This window comes from Pyxicephalus adspersus, chromosome 2 (assembly GCF_032062135.1).
Source record: "Pyxicephalus adspersus chromosome 2, UCB_Pads_2.0, whole genome shotgun sequence".
NCBI lineage: Eukaryota > Metazoa > Chordata > Amphibia > Anura > Pyxicephalidae > Pyxicephalus > Pyxicephalus adspersus.
Window position 1 is genome coordinate 157,305,252 of NC_092859.1, and position 20,874 is coordinate 157,326,125.

A 20,874-nucleotide genomic window follows, 5' to 3' on the forward strand; every position below is an offset into this window, starting at 1 on the left:
ACAATGACATGTGCTGAACCTGGGATCACTGCAGGGCAGCTGCACTCATAAAACTATCATCAGTCACTGGTAATGGTGCTTGTCATGTATTTAATAACCAGTGGGGAGCCTGATTTTCGTGTAAGCAGTGACCAGTGGTCCCATTGGCTGGTGGTTGAAAGGGGAGATATCTTCAATGACAAACACCAATCACAAAGTGTTAAGCAAAGTAACCAGCCTGCTGGGAGTCAGTTTTTTATCATGGCAACCACTTTTACGTTACCGCTTGTAAAGCTTGTAAGCTTGTAACTTATCAGAGCCCATTCCAAAGTTTGCCTGAATGGGTTCATAGTGAAAAGGCTCTGTGAAAGTCAAAAGCAATAATTTCCCCCCCCCCCCTTACACCTGTTACTAAGGATGCCATCATGGTCCTTCTTCACTGGTACTCCTTCGCTACACAAGGGATAGAAGAGTCCTGAAGCCACAAATATGGATTCCTGAGCAGATAAAATGAGAGGACTAACAAAGACTGTATAAAAAGCAACAGCAAGGGCAGCTCCATAGAGGGTGACAATATTACCCCATTGGACAACTGTATCATAACTGCTGAAATAATAATCTTACATTTCCTGCAGAAAAAAAAGATGCAGAGTTTAGCATAGCATTGGGTTTGGTCACATGGCACATGTCAATGGAATTTATGGAACTTTTACAGAGATAGGCAATAAACAGCTCTGTCCAAGCAATGATCAAATAGAATAACAGGTGAGGGCTTTCAACTCAACTAGCCATCCCTAATATTGAAGTACCACCCCTATATTTGAACCAAGCCTATCTGACCCCCATTACCTCTCAATTGTTCCTGTTCCTCTTCTGGAGGTGGAGATTGTTATCACTATCTTAGAAAATTGGGAGGTAAACCTTAATAACCAAAGCACTACCACTATTACAATACAAGATTACTATTGCAAATATTGCAAGTCTGATAGAGTTTGTCTCTTTTAATGACTGAAGGACATGTTTAGCTCTTTTCTCCCCAGCTACATTGTGGACATTCTCATTTGTTTGATTTTAGTTCTTTAATTCTTGAGCATTCACAGTCAAATGGCGGCATTATTCAGGGCGGTCTTCTTGCTTCCTGCCCAGGAATGTCCGCTCCTGCTGGTTGCACTCACATTTGCAGATTATGCAACCCCACATGAAGGCATTTTGATATTTTTATAACTTTTACCATGAAAGCATGTTGACATTTCTTTAGCTTTCCCAAAAGCTAGACTGTTGTTTGTATCGGGGCTGAGGGCTCTTGAGAAGATTCCTGAGATAGGGTGTCTGGGGCACCATCCATGGGTCCTGCATTGGGTAGGAATAAAAAGGCACTCAATGAAGATGTCACTGTGTCTAAAATAAGGTATGTAATTGTATGGTATGTAATATGTAAACAAGGCAAAGGATGTACCTGGAAGTCAAAATATTTGCATAATCTTTAGCATTGTTTCTGCCATGTTAAACCTTTGGTATTAATTCACAGTTTTACCATTTTGTAAATCAAATTACCCCCAAGGTAACAACTCTAGATGGCCAAATATTTTGGCTTAAATAGGAAAAAAAATCCTTGAGTAAACTAAACAAAAGACCGGCGCTCTGTTGCAACGTATTTAGTCTGGCTGCTTTCCAGTCTTTGGGAAATTCATACTTCATTCTCAGCAACAGCCTTGATTTCTAAATGGCTGTTTAAAAAATGAGTACTGCCGTTGGATTATTCCCCTAACTGTACGGGCGCTAATTGGAGAAAAGATATTTTAATTATGAAACCAGAAAAGGGAATTGTGCCTGATTTAATGCCAGAAGTGGAACATCGCTGCTTGTCACATGTATAGCATGGGCTAGCTCTACCTCTGATGTCAGACGCTCAATAGTACGCCACCCTTCCATTTTGGGTGACCTGCCTGGTTCCCAGTGTGACGTACTCATAAGCCTGTCATTCTGATTTGTGACGTGCACAGCTAATGTCTGCATCTTTCGGTGTGTGGATATACCGCCAGCTCTCTATCGCTGTTTTTCATACTGTGCATACGCTGCTATCGACTGACACACAGCTGTAGCTGTCTCATACAATCCTTTCGTCATGTGCGGGCTTCTGACAAGTCACACAGAGGGTGCCATCCCATTGCAGACGATATATTGGATTTTCTGAATGTCAACTGTTATTTCTTCAAATATTGCCAAGTTTTTGAAATTGCTAAAGGCAATAATTGCAGATTGTATTGTCTCGTAAGGAGATCATTTACTTTCTAATGAATTTATTGATGGATATTGTGTGCATGGCCTAATATGTTATCTGGAAGTTGTACTTACTGTGAAAGCATGGAATAAAGAATCTCATTGGAAAAATTTGCCTGTGGCTACATACAGAATTACATACCCCCTGCTGCATATCTACTTCTTCCCAGTCTACCCAGCATTTCACATTACCTTCATCCCCAAAATGTATCTCTCATCCATCCCTTCTTTACATGACACTATGCTAATTCATGTTCTAACCATATCCTGTTTTAATTATTGCCACGTCCTCCTCCATGCTCTACCAACAGACTAGAATCATTTAAATCCATATTGAACTCTGCTGCTCATCTCATTCACCTGTCTTCAAATTCCCCATATGCTGCCTCTCCCTGCCAAGCTCCTCACCTGCTGCCAATTATTTAGAAGATCTGGTTTAAACTCTATTTTACCCTACAAATCTATCCATTAATCCAGAACTATCAAGAAAATAAATACCACTTACCTTTATAGGTGGAAAGCCATCGATCCCATCATGCTCTTAGTGGAGTTGGTCCACCACCGTCCTGTCTCCCTTCTGCATCCTGATGCAGACTGGACACTTGGCATTGCCATCTTCTTCTGTCTTCATCATGGTTATTTTTCCCAGGCTTTCCCACTGCTTAGGCGCAAGATCGGGAGACATGGGAAAAGTGGCAATCCTACTAAGATCAGGCTTGTGCAAATGTAGCAGCCCGCAGCCTCTTGGGATACACAACGTAGGTACTGCCATGGCGGTAAAGACAGAAGGGGAGGTTCCTCCCTCAAATTGATAAAAAAAATAAGTAAAAACATTTTTTTCCTTACCAGTTAGCCCCCCCCCCAAAAAAAATGTGATGATAGGTCTGCGTTAACTCCTCCATACACTTACCAATTTTCAGATATCGCCCAACCACATCCTCTGCAAGTAGTAATGCTGTCTGGGCAATTTAGGCTGGTTTGTAGAACCTTCATTCTGATTACTTCTGCCACATCCAAAATTTAGCTAACTTTTGATAGCTCTCAATTCAAAGTATACATTCGCTCACCATTACTATTATTTACTGAAAATGGCTGTAAGCATGCTGTCAATCAATATTGAAAGATAATTTCATTGGCTAGTGGATGTCAGAGGGTGAGACAGCCCCTTCTACCACCAGTCATGGAGAAAGCTCATATGGGTGTTAGGGTTCCCATTGGCACAATCCCACTCCAAAGGAAATGGGTCACGTGACTACCTGCTGCCAATAGAACGCAGTGACTGTAATGGCGGGTGAATAAGGTTCTCAGCACATGAGCTGCAGTAGTATCCAAAAATGGTGCTCACCTTCTTGTTGAAGGCAACAGAGTTTTTACTGCAGAATTGTAGATATATGGACTAAGGGATATAGGAGTCCCAACAATGTGCAATGACACCACAATCTCCCTGTGCATGAACTCTGTTCTCTGTAGTAGGAATATGACAGTAGTTATTTTTTTTGAAGATCATAGCTGTGTTTTACTGCAGGTTGCTAAATACATTCAGTTGACAGTTGATGACCCCACCATTATCCTGGCCTGGAGGCTGCCATTTTGCTGGACACCATTACGAGCATCTGCTACCATTGCTTCCAACACAACACTTTTAAGAACTGACACGTCACTTGCTGCCTTAAATATCCCACCCTTTGACAGGTAAAATGAATAATATTGATATCCTGATTACAATGCCACCATTGGTTGGTCAGTTTATCAAAGCCATAGCAAAACCTGTCCAATTGGAAACTGATGCAAACAGACTTTAATTGCGCAAATAGCTAGAATTCCATAGTCATTACTCTCTCTCTCTCTCTCTCTCTATATATATATATATATATATATATATATAAATAAATATACACAGTATAACAAGGGAAAAAATGAAATGAAAATGAGATAAAACAAGGTAGAAAATATGTAACCTGACCTATAATAATTATATGTTTCCTCAAACAGAATCACTGAATTGTTAACCATTTAGTGATGAGACCCTACGTTGTCATATTATATTTGCACAGATATGTTGGTTGAAAGATTTGGCTCTATCAGAGTTAAATAATTTCTTCTCCTAAAATGAATATTTTGTTGGCTCTCTATAGATTAAGAATCACAATATGAGGAGGAAAATTAACACTGTCAGCTAGGCTTGGAAAGGCTTATCGCCTTATCGTCTTATAGATAACGTTCCCCAACTGTTTGTAAAAACAGCAGACTTTGCAAGGCGTTTCTATAGATCGGAGAATGAAAAAAAAAATATTCTTCAAAACAGCAGCTTACATGGCAGGAAAAGCATGGAGAGTACATTAAATATATATCTTCACCCACGCACACAGCATCCAGGGACTGTTCCACTAAGCTCAACAAGGAAACTGTAATGAATCTTCGAGCCAGAGAAATGCTGGAACATGAGGTCATGCTGGAACATTTGTGAGAAGCACATATAGGGCATCGATGGGTCAGCTTAGCAGGAAGGGAGGCGCAATCTCAGAAAAAGATATCGGCATTGGTGGTAAAGGCTTCCATAGGAAAAAAATGATTATTCTTAAGTTGCAGAATGTTTGATTGCCTTAGGCTTTGCTTTAAATATTATTGGCACTGTGGTAGCAGGTGAAAGGTCATGAAGAACCACCGACACGAAAATCCCCATACTAAGATAAAATGCTTGGTATTTGTTCATCAAATGCAAAGCACAGTAAAGGCTTCTCAAATAGAAGAATCTCAATCAATCAATCACGACCCAAAAGAATTAAAGGACTTATTCCATACTTTACAAGCGTGGATATAGCAAGGTAAATCATTCCATTTTGCCCAAATTGAGCATCCCGAACTTCTCCTCCTCCAGTATTTATATAGCGTCGACATTATGCATCGCTTTACAAAGACCACAGTCATATGTCATTAATACAGTTTAAGGTCACTTAGATGGAAGCCATTTAGCCTAACTTCATGTTATTGGAACGTGGGAGGAAACTGGAGTACCCAGAGAAAACCCATGCAAACACGGGGAGAACCCCGTGGTCCTGGCACAACCTGGGACTGCCAAGGCCACAATGCATTGGCATCTGAGCCAACATGAATTGCCACTGAACTGGTCTATTGTACAAACAGAATTATAATGGAGTTATTTATTCTAAACTACACAGTTACACAGGAGCCACAGCCTAGATCCCTGCCCCCTGCTACAGCATGGTCTTCCCACCTGGGACTCGTTACCTGCATTCCCTGTGCCAGTCTTTGCACAATTGTCCTGTGCAACACAGTTGTATCTATAGAACACCATTTTTCTGGATGGCCCTTTCAATGTTAGAACTTGTCAAGGATTGACAGACATTTCATATTACATGTCTACCTCCAATGAAAAAGCCTTATAACGGTGAAACGTGTTGGAAAAAGAGATCACTGCAATCTTTTTGGATTTTAACACAAAATTTCCATACTGGTACAATAACAATATTATGTCTAACGCCATCTTGGCCCAATGTATAATTATTTGTACCTTCACCTTAATATGTCTTAAAGTGCTTTTCTTGCTATTTTTTTTTTATACTACTTTAGCTGATTTGGGGCTGGAATAAATTCCTGTATATGCAAGAGAGAGAAATCTTGAACAAATTGACCCATTCCAGATTACATACAACTGTTTCTGGTTTGTTGGCCACCTCTGGGGTCAGTGTGGTTTGAAATTTGACTCATTAGCTTCCCATTACTTTAACCGCAATAGGTTTTTCAATCAGCACAGTGGCTTTAAATCTTTAGACATTCTTACATTAACAAATTGATTACTTCTTGGACAAATTGATTACTTCTTGGGCATTTACAAAAAGAGAAATGGGTCATGTGACTCTCGGATGTCATTTTTCGAATGGCATGCTTGAGGATATATTAAAGATAAAAAAGATTATACCGGGGTCCGCATAATTTTCAAAACAGTCCCTTTTCCAGGCATGGATATTGAATGGCCAGGAGACTTAAGAGGCAGCAAAGTGCAGCCCTACTCTTTCTTTCCATACTAGACCCCAATTTTTCATCCAACATTAAGGGCCCAATATTTAAGTAACATGGCATCTGCCCCCCAACCTTTACTCCAAAGTGTCAAGGATTTTTTGTGGGGCTTATCTTGGAACTGAATATCCCCCTAATAAGGGGGCCTCCAAGTATCCTTGCCCTTTCCTAGGAAAAGGAATACAGTAGTTGAATAAAACCATTTACCCACATCTAGGGTTAACTGAAAAATAATGACACAACATTTTGAAAGAAGTATTTTTTATTGAACAATTATCACAACACATACTTGCCAAATAAAATAATAAATAAAAGGGAAAAATCAGAAACATAAAATCAAGCCATGAAATACACAGGTAGTAGGGCTAAACTCTAGTCAAAACCTTGCAGGACCCTTAGACCTTTCTTTCCTTTGTTTAAATTGAACTCAATGGAAAACTGAGAAAACCTAAAACTTGCTCCATACCGGCTTCCCCCTATGCTGATTTTGTCTTTGAAGCAGTTTTTCATTAGAATTTGTTATCAGCTCTCCTCTGACATTGTTGACAGCACAACAAATCCCAACCCTCCCCTTGTATTATGTCTGTGCTTCTGCAGGCACATGGATACCACTGGAGGTACAACCTTGTTGTAGCATGATTCACTGAACTATGTGATGCAAAGTGTAAGTTTAGCAAAAGTCTGTGTGCAATAAACCCCATTACAACCCCAGAGCAAGGAAAAGCATTGCTTAGCTTATAGCATTGCCTCTCGCACACTGGGCCTGATTTATAAAAGCTCTCTAAGACTGGAGAGGATACACTTTCCACAGTGAAACTGGGTGATCCAGGGAAATGTGCAGGGAAATGGGACTAATCATTTTCCAGGAGATGACAATCTGCAAGTGTGCAAAAAAAAAAATAAGACTGGGGTTTATCTTTGAATACATTTCACTACACACTTGGGCAATGCATATATAAAAATTACCTTTTTTAGAGTGGCTATAGGCCGACTTTACGGCATTGGTGTCTGACATAGACTGAGCAAGCTAAGTTTTTTTACAAATGACAATATGTACAGTAAATACCTTTTCATTTAGGGACACAATGTTCTTATTCACGGTATTATAGCAGACGGCACTTTGGTTCTTTTGGCCAGCTTACCTGCCTGGCGTTGGACTGTCTGAGATTCTTATTATGATATATGATATTGCTTCCTAACTTCTACTTACTTTCTCGTAGTTCTACTGATAACTGCTAAGTGCCACCTTGTCTTCATTTCCTTGCCTTCCATTCAAACAGATGCTTTGGGGAACAACTCACATAGACAAACAGACTTGTTTTCATTTAGATAACCACCCAGAGACTGAAAATAATCTTCTTTCTAGAAACTTGTATAAATAGATATAAATCCTAGCGAGACACTGTTGCAGTTGTGTGCAGTGGGATTCCTCCTTTCTCCCCAGCATGAGCTAATACAGATACACACTCTGTTTCAGGCTCCGTATGTTCACAGTTTGTACACTCTTGCATACTGGTAACATATTAAACCCCAGTAGAGAATCATTTCCAGTTTTCTTTCCAATGCTGCCTTGGCAGGGCGGCAGCTGTTAAGGGAAGAGAGATAATCTAGATGGAGCTGCTTTCCATGCCCCGGCCTGGATCTCCTGCTCTTACAATGGTTATTATTCTGGTGGAGACTTGCTTGACTTTTAAAGAGAAGCTCTAGGCAAACAGAAAGTCTTTTACCAAAAATGTGGCCTGTGATAGGCTGGTAATAAAATATGGGGCCACTGAAGTACCAAAGACTTTCTGAAATTGGATGGTTCCATTTACTACAAAAGTAATAGCCAAAATCCCAATCCCCACCAGTATGAATAGTTTTTGGAACCAACATTCAAAACATCCTTTCATAAAAAAACATGTTTATTAACCCAAAAAATATACCATTAAAATTGTTGATACATTAAATTGAAAGGATATATATCCAACATATCAGCACCCAATATTAAGGTTTGTAAGTACAAAAGCTGGTAACCATACATCAATACCAGGATAGTATGAACTTTTAAATATAGTGAAAGGCTTTCTGATACGATGACGCGTTTCACGGAACCCAGCAGCTTCATCCAACCAGATATTCAGGCTCAAAAAGTGTGTCAGAACAAACTATGTGTAAAAAACAATAAATCACAATATTAAATACGGCATAAATTATTTAACTAAAATAAAAGGATTATAATATATATATATTATATATATATATATATATATAATAGTGGTTTGTGAAACAAATTTATGAATATATATACTATAGTCCATTTTCTTCACAAAATAATAATACATAAATCAATTATGTCATCTACCATCAAAAACTTTTCCCAACCATTCCAATATATATTCCTGAAAGTTATTGATGACCACCTTGATTCAAGGAGAAACCTTGATATTAATAAATACAGCTGATATGGTCTCCATCTCCGTATAAAAACGCTAACTCACCCAACCCCTGAAATCTTTTCAAATGAATGTAATGATTATTTCTATATTTTTTGGGTAAATAAAAATGTTTTTTTTATTAAAGGATGTTCTGAATGTTGGTTCCAAAAACTACTCAAACGTTATTATTATTATTATTATTATTATTATTATTAATAATAATAATAACTGCCCCGAAGAGCTTACAATCTAGTAGGTGGGGGAATTTCACACACAATAGGATGGGGGATATGTAGTGGTGGGAAGTAGTGATGGTTTTAATTGACAGAAGAAGACGGGTAGGCAAGTTTGAAAAAAAGGGTTTTGAGCGGGTTTTGAGGAGCGGAGAGAGCGGCAGAGGGAGTATTTTTTAACCATGTCAGAAATGTAAGTGGGACAATAACTGTGGAAGGATTTGAAGGCAAAGCACAGGAGCTTAAATTTGATTCTAAGGTGAAATGGAAGCCAATGGAGAGAACTACAAAGAGATGCAGCGGAAGAGGAGCGGAGGGAAGGATGGATGAGTCTGGCTGCATGATAGATTCATGATAGATTCATTCATGATAGATTGTAGAGGAGAGAGTCGGGTTAGTGGAATACCAGAGAGGAGGAGGTTACAGTAGTCCAGACGGGAGATAATGAGAGCATGTACAAGGAGTTTGGTGGTGTCTGGGGACAGGTAGGGGCGGATTTTGGTGATGTTCCGTAGGTGAAAGTGACCGGACCTGGAAATGTTCTGAATATTGGGGGTAAATGAGAGAGCCGAGTCAAAGGTGACACCAAGACAACGTGCCTGAGTGGAGGGCCGAATAACAGTGTTATAACAGTTAGATATATGTCAGGGGGTGATTTGGAATTTGAGGGGGGGTGATGATGAGTTCTGTTTTATCCAGGTTGAGTTTCAGGAATGGGTCAGACATCCATGATGAGATGGCTGACAGGCAGCATGAGACCTTATCCAGGACTGAGGGAGACAGGTCAGGGGTGGACAGATAAATTTGAGTGTCATCAGCATACAGATGGTACTGTAAGCCAAAGGAGGATATGAGACTACCGAGAGAGGAGGTGTACAGAGAAAAGAGAACCAGTCCAAGAACTGACCCTTGGGGAACACCAACAGGGAGGAGAGTGGGTGAGGAGGAATTACCATTAAAAGAAACTTGAAGGGAGCGGTCAGACAGATAGGAAGCAAACCAAGAGAGAGCAGTGTCACAGATACCAATGGAGCGCATGATTTGACTGGTGGCGATTATGATTTTGGCAAAGAGAAAAGTCAGCGAACTAAAATGTTCTCCGGAAAAAACCAAAGCCATGTTCTTGTCTAAATGTGAACTTGAGTTACCTCTAAATTCTAAAGACTTCCACGACTTGTAGGGTCCAAGGCTTGTTTAGGTCAGACTCAACTGGGGCAGCTCAAGGAACCCATCCAGAAGCAACTTGATGCAACTCATTCTCCTGAAAACTGAAAGACAAACCAAAGTAAATGGATCGAAGCAACATGGAAGCTGGAAGAATACTTTATTTGTCTGGCCAGATCTGTTCATCTACATGAGGCATTGGGCTTTTTCACTCCTTCTTAGTATGATTTACCCATAACATAGCACAATGAGTTTTAAAATTTAATAGACACTTCCAGTATCAGATGGATGGAGAGTGTTTGTATGAAGCGATATAAATTATGTGTAAAAGCCATTACCTAAAAGTAAAAAATAAAGATATTTAAATTACATTCAATTTCAGTGGTAACAGTATTGTTAGTCACCTTTTTTTGCCAGTGGGCATTTTTGTATGAATATTTGATGAGCTGAAATAAAAAGCTCAAAGAGCTGTATAAGGCCAGTGGGTCATTGTTTGGCCATAGCTGACATAGCACCATCATCTTTACATGCCCTGTTTTATTGATGATCAATGTCATTCCTCAAGGGCTGGGATCTGCTTATAATGTTTTAATTTCTCTTTACAGCAGTAAATTTAGTAAGGTGCAGTTTACAAAGAGTTAGAAAATTATTGTATATATGAAAATCTTGGTCTGTATGTGGCCCTTGAGGACTGAGAGTGCTATAGTTGTTGTATGGGCGAGGCTGCAGTACGCTCAGAGGGGAATTTTTGAACAAAGGAACTCACCGCCCTGCACTTACATATGTTGAGCTATAAAGCTACATTAGGGTTAGTGTCAGGGTTAGGAGGTAGGATTAGGGGTTAGTGTCAGGGTTGGGGGTTAAGGGGTTATGGTTAGGGTCAGTGTCAGGGGTTTGGGTTAAGGGTTAGTGTCAGGGTTAGGAGGTAGGGTTAGGGGTTAGTGTCAGGGTTAGGGGTTAGGGGTTATGGGGTTATGGTTAAGGTTAGTGTCAGGGGTTAGGAGGTAGGGTTAGGGGTTAGTGTCAGGGTTAGGGGTTATGGGGTTATGGGTTAGGAGGTAGGGTTAGGGGTTAGTGTCAGGGTTAGGGGTTATGGGGTTATGGTTAAGGTTAGTGTCAGAGGTTAGGAGGTAGGGTTAAAGGTTACTGTCAGGGTTAGGGGTAAGGGGTTACGGTTAAGGTTAGTGTCAGGGTTAGGGGTTAGAGTCTTGTATTGCAGGACACACAACTACATTACAAGTAAGTAAGCACTTAACCAAACTGGTATTTATAGAAGAAAAAAATTAAGAGGATTTTTTGGACACCACTTACTCTTGTGCGGCGCTGTTTTTTATTGGTAAATTATAATTATACCTTTAAGGGCCACCAACCCTCTTGTCCTTCCCCCTCCCATCCCACCAGCACCATACCAAAACACCCACCACCCCTGGGACTTTCAGTGTGGTGCTGGATTTTGGGCAAATGTGAATTTGGACCCCAAATTCACAGCATTCCAGATTTCTGAACTCTCTGCCCTTCTGTCAATTTGTGCCATGGAGAAGGTAATTCCCGGCTTTGTCCTATTCTTTAAACAAGCCATGCAATGGTGTAATTGTTCCTGTTCTATTAGATCCATACTTTGATTTGATTCTGCAAACCTAGTGACTGGCAGGAGGGGTTTGCAATGGCTCTCTGTGGGATGAGATCGGTGTACAAAAGCACAAGTAGAGAATAACTGCCATACTGACACACACTGCACAATCTTCTGTTACCAATATCATGTAACAATATGGAGATGTCGTGGAACAGGTACTTGCAAACATTAGGTGATTGAAGGAGGCCAGGAGAGGATTAGCAGCACTGAGATACAAACACAAAATGGAAAAAATGGAAAAGTAGCAATTGTTAATTACACAAATCTTTAGCTAAACGAGTGTTGCCATGTAGATTGTTAGCTCTTCAGGGCAGGGTCCTCTCCTCCTCCTGTGTCACTGTCTGTATCTGTCTGTTATTTTCAACCCCTATTTAATGTACAGTGCTGTGTAATATGTTGGTGCTATATAAATCCTGTTATTTAATATTAATAATAATAAGGGGACAGACATGGGACTGGAGCTTACGGCTGAGGTCAAGTGCTATGGTTTGATATGGCATAGCATGATAAAATATGATGAGGTTTTGGATCAGGTTAGCGATTATTTAATCTGCCCTCCAGCCTTCCTTCTGTCCTGCTGTACCGGCTCCTCTGCTGGACTAAAACTGCTTCTTCTGATTGCACTGCACACTGTGAGCTGACCAAAATGGGTATTAGAAACTGCAGCAATTCAAATAGAGCCCACCGCATTTACTAAGTGGAGGACGTCCAGCATCTGCCTGTACTGCAGAGAAAAGAGAAAAGATTACTAAAATAAGGTTATATAATGAAAACAAAGGTTTCATTTAAAAAATGTAAAGAGCAAGTTAGTGAGCGGGGAAGAACCAGCAAATTATTGGCAGATTAAAGTTCATTTAAAGATTCACACAGAGGAAAAGAGCTCTTTGCTGAAAGATACAAATGCTGAGCTGTGCCAAAATAGCCAAATTCTTGAAATGTAAGCCTGCTTAGTCTGATGAGTTGCTATAGGTTATTGCATTCCACACATCATCATCACCGATTATTATTGAATATCTCCGCCAGGCCGTGGCTGCAAAATACAGAATATCAGCTAATCACTGAGCCGCTCTGAATACTGAAGTAGTTATAAACTTTGTACGCATGAAAGGCTTTCACTCTGGGAAGAGCTCAGCAGGAGATGTCAGTGACACAGACAGTAAGGGAAAGCTCACTCATTCTGCAGTCTGTTAAATTTTATTTAAATAAAACCGCAATGTAACCCAAAGCAACCAAATCCTGTGTTCCTTCCAAAGACTGCAGTGGCAGGAGATGTGCAGTCTCAAGATAAATGTTGTTTTATGTAAGAAAGATCATGGAGAGATCACACTTATAGAAGACACTTTGTGACCATGTAGACTCTGAAACTGCTGGACAACAAATGACCAATGTTTCCGGACTTCTCCTTAATGTGTACCTGAACTCAGGAAATATTTGTCAAACAAAACCAACAACTGAGCTCCCCCACAAAGACATGGGCTTAGACTAAAGTGCTGCTGGCACATTACATGAGCAGATCACAGTGAGATAAGGAATACATTTATACATTTTATTGTCATTTTTAGAATTTGCAGAAAGCAAAAATTGCAGCCCCCCCCCCCCCCCAAACTGAGAAACACATTCTGCATCTCTGTCCAGCAAAGTGTCAACTGTCCCTGAATAAGAGGGTCTGTTTCTATTTCATACCTTCAAACTGTACCTTATATGAAGGGACTGTGCCTCATAATGCCTCCCAACTGTCCCTGATTTGGAAGGAATGTTCTTCTCCATACCTCCCAGCTTCCATTGATTGGAGGGATTGCCCTTTTTCATTCCTCTGAACTGTCCCTGATTTGGAAGGACTCTGATCCTATTCCCTATGTCCCACTTTCCTCTTCAAACATCCTTCTTTTTGTGTAAATATATACCCCAACTGCCCCTAAGTTTAAGGCACTGTTCCTATTTCATACATTTCATACATTTGGGGATATATGCCCCAACTGTCCTTAAATTAGTGGGACTGTCCCTATTCCATCCATTTTTACTGTTCCTGATTTGGAGGGGCTGTCCCTCTTTCAGATCCCAGTGTCAATGCCCCACTTTCCTCTTCAGTTGTCCCTTTTTTGGGTGGATATATGCCCCAACTGTCCCTAAATTAGAAGGCCTGCCCTTATTTGATTTCTCCCCACTGTCACTTATTTGGAAGGACTGTTGCTCTCTGTACCCCCCAGCTGCCCCTGATTGGAGTAACTGTCCCTTTTCATACTTCCCAACTATACCTGATCTAGAGTCTAGAGAGATCTGACTGTCCTTCTTTCATATCCCGTTCTAAGCATGGCTACGTGCAGAAAATGTATATTTTAACCTTTCATATTTAATTATATCAATAATTTTTCATTCCCTGTTGTTTTCAGGAAATATCCCTGTTTCATATAATAATAAAGCTAATTTAACAAAAGACCCGTATCCCTCTACAAACCAAAAAGAAAGCAATCCTTCCCAAAAACCTGAAACCCACCCGGACTCCAGAGGAAGGCGAAACAAAAAAACATTTTTGTGGTCTGATGAGCTATAACAAAGAAACAAATCTGAGTAAATGACTTAACAATTAATTTTTCAATGCATCCAACCTATTTGATCAAAAATCTAGTGTGCCTACACCAGTTCCTGTGAGAGAATATTCCATGTTTCTATAGATCGTACAGTAAATGTGCAAGGTTCCTATTCTCCACTCACAAACAGTTCCCTCGTGTCCTTCATAATGTTCCTAATGTAAACATCTTTTCATTGAATTCCATTTATTGTCCATTTATATAAAGTATTCAATCATGCAAAGTGATCTTCTCCTCCTTTAGGGTGAATCTATTTTAGTTATTTTTTTAACATGGTTAAGGTTTTCCAAAGCCCCCTATTCATTTTATTGCCCTTCTCTGCAAGCCTTTTAGTTCCACAACTAGAGAAACTCTATCCAAGTACACATGTTTGGCAGACTGAACACCTGTGTATGACCTTTGGCTCTGTTTCCTGGACTTGCCTCTGCTGGGCTCATTATGTGTGGGCTCCTGGTCCTGTCAGTTTCTCTATCCAAGATCTATAGGTGATAAATGGGGACTTGTACAGGTGACAAGTCCCCATTCATCACCTATAGTGCCCAGTGATCGTATTGGATCTGCAGAGGTAATCTGCAGTCCAGTTTCCCACGTGACGTCACGTTGGAACTGAACTGCTGATTACCTCTGCAGTCCCACTTCGATCTCTGGGCACTATAGGTGATGAATGGGGACTTGTCACCTGTAGTCACCTGTGTCACCTCGTCACCTGTAGTGCCCTGTGTTTTTGCATAGAGTTCCTCTATCAAAGCCGATCGCTGTTGCAGCGCTGTACTATGTGTTCTTGGATAGAGTTTCTCTATCCAAGAACACAGGGCACTACAGGTGGTCCCCATTCATCACTTATAGTGCCCGGAGATCTCGCAATGACAGGAGGATTCCCGCGGCTGCTTAGCTGAGGGAATCATAATGTCATTGTGGGAAAACCTGTAAAAAAAAGTTAGTTAAAAAAACACAAACATTCAATAAATTTAACTAAATAAAATCAAAACTAAATAAAATTAGTTTTTATTTTTTTTTTAAACACATTTTTTACATTTTTTTCCCCTGAATTTTTATCGTTGAATACCGCGTTTTTCGGGTCAGTTCTATCTGAATTCAAACGGCCATATTCGGGTCGAATATAAGAACAACCTGAATTCAAACACCAACACTACTGGTGACAACTGAAAATTTTTAGATTTCTCATAGTTTTCTGTCTCAGTGACACTACTCACCACGACCAACTGGGAGTTGAGATTCTAGAGGTGATAAAAGTGTCAGGCATAAACCTTTAGAGCTTATTTCTGGGTTCCTCTTATTTAAAAGCCCTTTATTCTCACCCTAAACTATGGTCAAGGCACTTTTCAGTCTGAAGACTGTTCAAGAGATGGGAGCCTTCTTCTGGTGTCCATGTCACTGCTTTCAGTGATTGGGTCATCTGTTGGCTGTCCAGTGGTTGACCCAGAAGAGGAGTCTCCACCAGTGACAAGATGACCCCTATAGACTAGGCGGTGCAGGCCAATCCCCTATGAAGGTAAGTGCTTCCCAAAAACTGGAAACAACATCAGCAAAGAACTTGAACAGTAGACCTGGGTAAAAACAAATCTTCACAAGGCAAGAAAAAAAAAATGAATGGATTTAGTGTGGTTGGAAGGAAGGGGAAGAAATATGTTCCTAAAAATGGGCTTTAAGGTGTTTTTAGTCTTGAAGCCCTGAATCAATGCTAAATACTGTTTGGCTGAGATTCAGACAGTTTCCTAAAGACATTTAATTAAACAAGTGATGAATCAGCATCATCCTAAACTGGATTCCTCATTTCCTCATCATATTCTCACTCCCGTCTAACGTAAAAAGAAATTCTTTTGTTGAGCCCTTTACCTGTCTCTTTCCTCTCTGTACTTTATGAACAGATATGAGGACAAATCTTTCATTGGTCATATTGTAGCTATTTCCTTCAGATAAATATTAGGCACAAATTTAGAAGCACATTAACAGTCCAGCTCTTGCCAAAGAAGCTAAAAGGCCGGCAGATTGTAAAATGTGCTGAGAGAGCAGACAGGTAAGTAAGTGGGGTCACATAAAGGGGAGACAAAAGTGGTGCTTAAGCGAATGCTGTTTGGGACAAATCACCAACCTCCTGCTGCATCCCAATCTGTGTGATTTAGACTTCATCACTCAAATTCATCCACCTGGGGAGAAAGAAATGAAGACTTTTCTACAGCTTTCGCTACGGTACATCTGGGCTGTCCAAGTGGAGGGCCAAGGGCCAGATTTAGCACATTAGGTTCAATTCACAAAGCTAAAGCACCGGGATGGGGATTTTTTCATTTTTTCAAAATGACAGGTATTTTCAGTCAAGGAACTCTGAGATATAAAAATTACAGTCACATGGTGGAAAGTAAAGGTGCCTATTTTCATGTTGATTTGTAAAATAAGACTTTTCTGGGCTGGCAGCCCAACTCTGTACATGAGAAAGAAACATGTAAAGGAATAATACACAGTGTGATATGTTGCAAAAAAAAAGCTAAATTCAGTGAAAAAATTAAAACAATTCCACGCAGTGGGGCTACCCCTAAACTTTTTCTCCTTCCTACTTTCTTTCCTACTGGCTGTCCAGAGGGACCATAAGAAGTAGTTGTACCTACCTCATTCTTGGCTGCTCAGTCAAGTGGGTCCAGCAAATGGCTGATCAATTTGCAGTGTAGGGGTGGCTTTACAGTAGGGGTAGTCTGACTCTCCTGTGGTAGAGGTAGTTTGACACTCCTATGGTAGGGGTAGTTTGACACTCCTGGGTTGGGGTAGTTTGACACTCCTGTGGTAGGGGTAGTTTGACACTCCTGGGGTAGGGGTAGTCTGACACTCCTGTGGTACGAGTAGTTTGACATTCCTGTGGTAGGGGTAGTTTGACATTTCTGTGGTGGGGTACTTTGACACTCCTATGGTAGGGGTAGTTTGACACTCCTGGGTTGGGGTAGTTTGACATTCCTGTGGAAGGGGTAGTTTGACACTCCTGTGAGGATTCTGGATGGTACTGGCTGAACAAAGGCGAAGCCTGCAGGGTCAAGGAAACAAGGTAGGGTAAATTTCCTTGTCCTGGTTTTCTAGCCATAAATGGGCATTTACCCCTTGCAGTCTGGAGGTTGCCCCACTTCAAGGAAAGATTTTTGTTTTTTCTGGAATTTAGCTTTATTTCTCAATTGAAACCCAACACAGCACTGTAGTTTAGTATTTCTCATACTTTTAACATAGGGGAACCCTTGAAATAATGTTTAGAGTTCTCTGGAAACCTCTGATATAATGGGCCTGATTTACCAAAGCTCTCCAAGGCTGGAGAGGATACACTTTCATCAGTGAACCTGGGTGACCCATCAAACCTGGAATGGATCTGGTCCAGGATTGAAAACATTTGCTAAATAGCAAAAGACTTTTAGGAAATCCATTCCAGATTTGCTGGATCATCCAGATTCACTAATGAAAGTGTATCCTCTCCAGCCTTGGAGAGCTTTAATAAATCAGCCCTAATGGCTCTATCCAAAGCTCACAGTACATTAGTGGGGTGGGCAGTAGAAAGAATGCCATTATTACAGCCAAAAAGATAATTGGTGTCAGTGGTAAGTCACAAATTGCTCCTCAAGGAACCCCTCTCTGGAGGAACCTTGGTTGGGAAACACTGCTGTAGTCTGTTGAATCACAATGAATGCAACCCCAGAACACTACCTCCTGGATAATTTCCATGAATCCTTGTGGCTTACTCCAAAATGCACCTTTTTCTGAACATTACCTCAACACAACGGTGCCACAAAACCTAATAAAAATTTATTTTCAATTAAAATGAATATGGAAAAAAAAGATTCCCAGAGTACTATGAGCAAGCTAAAAAAAAGCACTTAAGAAGTGCTCTGCTGTCTACCTCCTTTTGATGAAAACCTCAGGTTAGGGCTTTTTAGAGATAAAAAGCCACTCTGACTTGTTCATTGTCTATGTAAACTGTGGTTTGATCTGCTGTGCTCTGTAAATAAAAGACTTTTTTTTATAACAAGGGAAATAGAGAGTTATGCTCTATCTAATAAATGGAATGGTATATTAGGGAAAAATATGTATTAGAAAAAAAACAAAAAAAAAAAATATATATATAATCATTTCCTCTTTCCTTTAAATGTAGCATTGTATTGTTGGGTTTAAGTGCACCTTTGTAGCTGATGGATAATAGAGAATACAACAATAGCCATATAACCACAATGAGCTCTGCATTCTTATTGAATTCTCCATATATTATGTATACCATAGTGCAAACAACATACCTAAAATTATTATAGCGTTTCCTAAAGTTTTCTCCTAAAAATTAACCCCACTTAATCTTATAATTAATATCTTCCTAATGCATCTGATGTGTCAACGAAATGATAATTAAAGTAAATCTATTTCTCCATATGGGGCTATTAGTGTCTATATTTACAAGCTGTTGGAGGCTCTGATGATGAGGTGTCCCCATTGTTCAGTTATATAGTGACTTTAATATTGTTACAGTAATGATCGCGTTTCCAAATATAGTGAATGATGGAAATAACGTGAATATTTCAAAGATTTGTAAACGTCTGGATGTATAATGTATGCTGTCCCAACATATGGTTGTGTAAAAATGTACGATGATGTGTAGTAAACATAAAGAATAAATGGAACAATTATGGGAATTTATGATGCTTACAAAAAAAACACCAAAGCAAACTTCTAAAAATAGTGATTATATCTTTACTTCTCTGTACTAGTCAATTTATTTATTTATTTTTATATTTATTGGGGTTAGAGGAGTTTTTCTTTAAAAGACTTCTGACATGAAGTGTAATTATGGACTAGGTGGGGGCATTCACTTACTGAAAAAAAAGTGCAAAAAATAATGACCTTTTACCTTTACTTTCTGCAGAGCTTCTTATCACTCCATACTTAACCTCAATTAGGTCTGGCGCCATGCTGGAATCCTCCCTTGTCCCGGTGCAGAGGAAGTGATGGATGTTCCACCTTCTTTTTTCTTTTGACTATGTAACCCAATTTCACACTGCACAGCCGTGAGATTGGGTGACATAGCCTGCTGTAAATAAATAAAAAAAAAACCTATTACTGAGTTTGTTAGCCCCCCAGTGCCTTGAAAGCCCCTTCAGTGCATGCACAGAAGGAGAAGCCCGAAGCCTCCTGGGATACTTGACATAGGTATCCCAGGAGCCTCTGTGCTCCCATTCAGTCTTAACTTCTGCGGCAGTAAAAACAGAAGGGGAGGGGCTTCCTCTTTTTTTTAAAATAAAAGCTTCGCGGGGAAGGTAGAAAAACCAAGCAAATGTTTACTTTATGTAAAAGGATTATCTTCCCTTCTATATAAAGTAAACAGTTTAGTGATAGGTCTGCTTTAAGAAGGTTCCACATCCCAAATTGTATAGAGCAGAATACACAAAACAGCGGAGAATGGGTATACTAAAGGCATGCAATTGTAGCCCAAGAATGCAAATACATTTTAAAATGGCAACAAACTTGATTAAATATTTAAAAAAAAAAATAGGAATAATAAAATCAAGAGTAGAAGAGAAGGAGGTTCTAAGGCAAGGTCTCAGCTATTTCCCACATGACACGTTTCACAGACATCATTTGTCCACTTCCTCATGAGTTAGGTTATTAATATTATTATTATTATTATTATTAATAATAATAAACAGGATTTATTTAGCGCCAACATATTACGCAGTGCAGTACATTAAATAGGTTGGGACCTAAAGGTAATATGGCAACAAAGTCATAACACATAATAATGATATAAAAATACATATTAAATTCATCAAAAAATTATTCCCATCAAAATTTAAATTAAAAAAATTCACTTTACCATCAAAGAGATACATATCCATTCCACATAATTCCTTCACTTTTTGGTGTCAGTATGTGCAGAGCAGCTGACCATTTGAGACTGAGACCACATAGGGCATCCCATGGACAAGGGTCAACGTGGGCATTTGATCAATATGCAGAAAGTTGCACTTTTCTGTCATAACCAACATTAAGTTTGCAAACAACTGATGCTGTAGTAGCTCTTGTGGGATCAGGCCATGCGGGCTAGCTTTTCCCAACCATCAATAAGCCTCACATACCTTGACAATTTAGCCAGTTTACCACTTGTCCTTCCTTATACTAGTTAAGTTGGACACTAACCCCTGTATACCAGAATCACCCCCACAAAACCTTCCATTATGAAGAAGCTCTGACGCTTAAAGTCATGAAGAATTTGAACCTGTCTAAGCCCCTCATTGCTTTTGTTAAAGTCTTCCAACACATAATCAAGAATGGACTACCCCCAATGGCCAACATTCATTTTGTTCACAATTGATGCTATAGTAGCTCTTTTGTGGGATCGGGCCATCCAGGAAAAAATTTCCAACCCATCAATGAGCCTCTGATACCTTCACCATTTTGCCAGTTTACCGGTTGTGCTTCATAGACCAGTTATGTTGGACAATGACCTCTACATACTGGAAGCACAGCACAAAACCTGCCATTGTGGAAATGTTCTAACTCATTTAGTA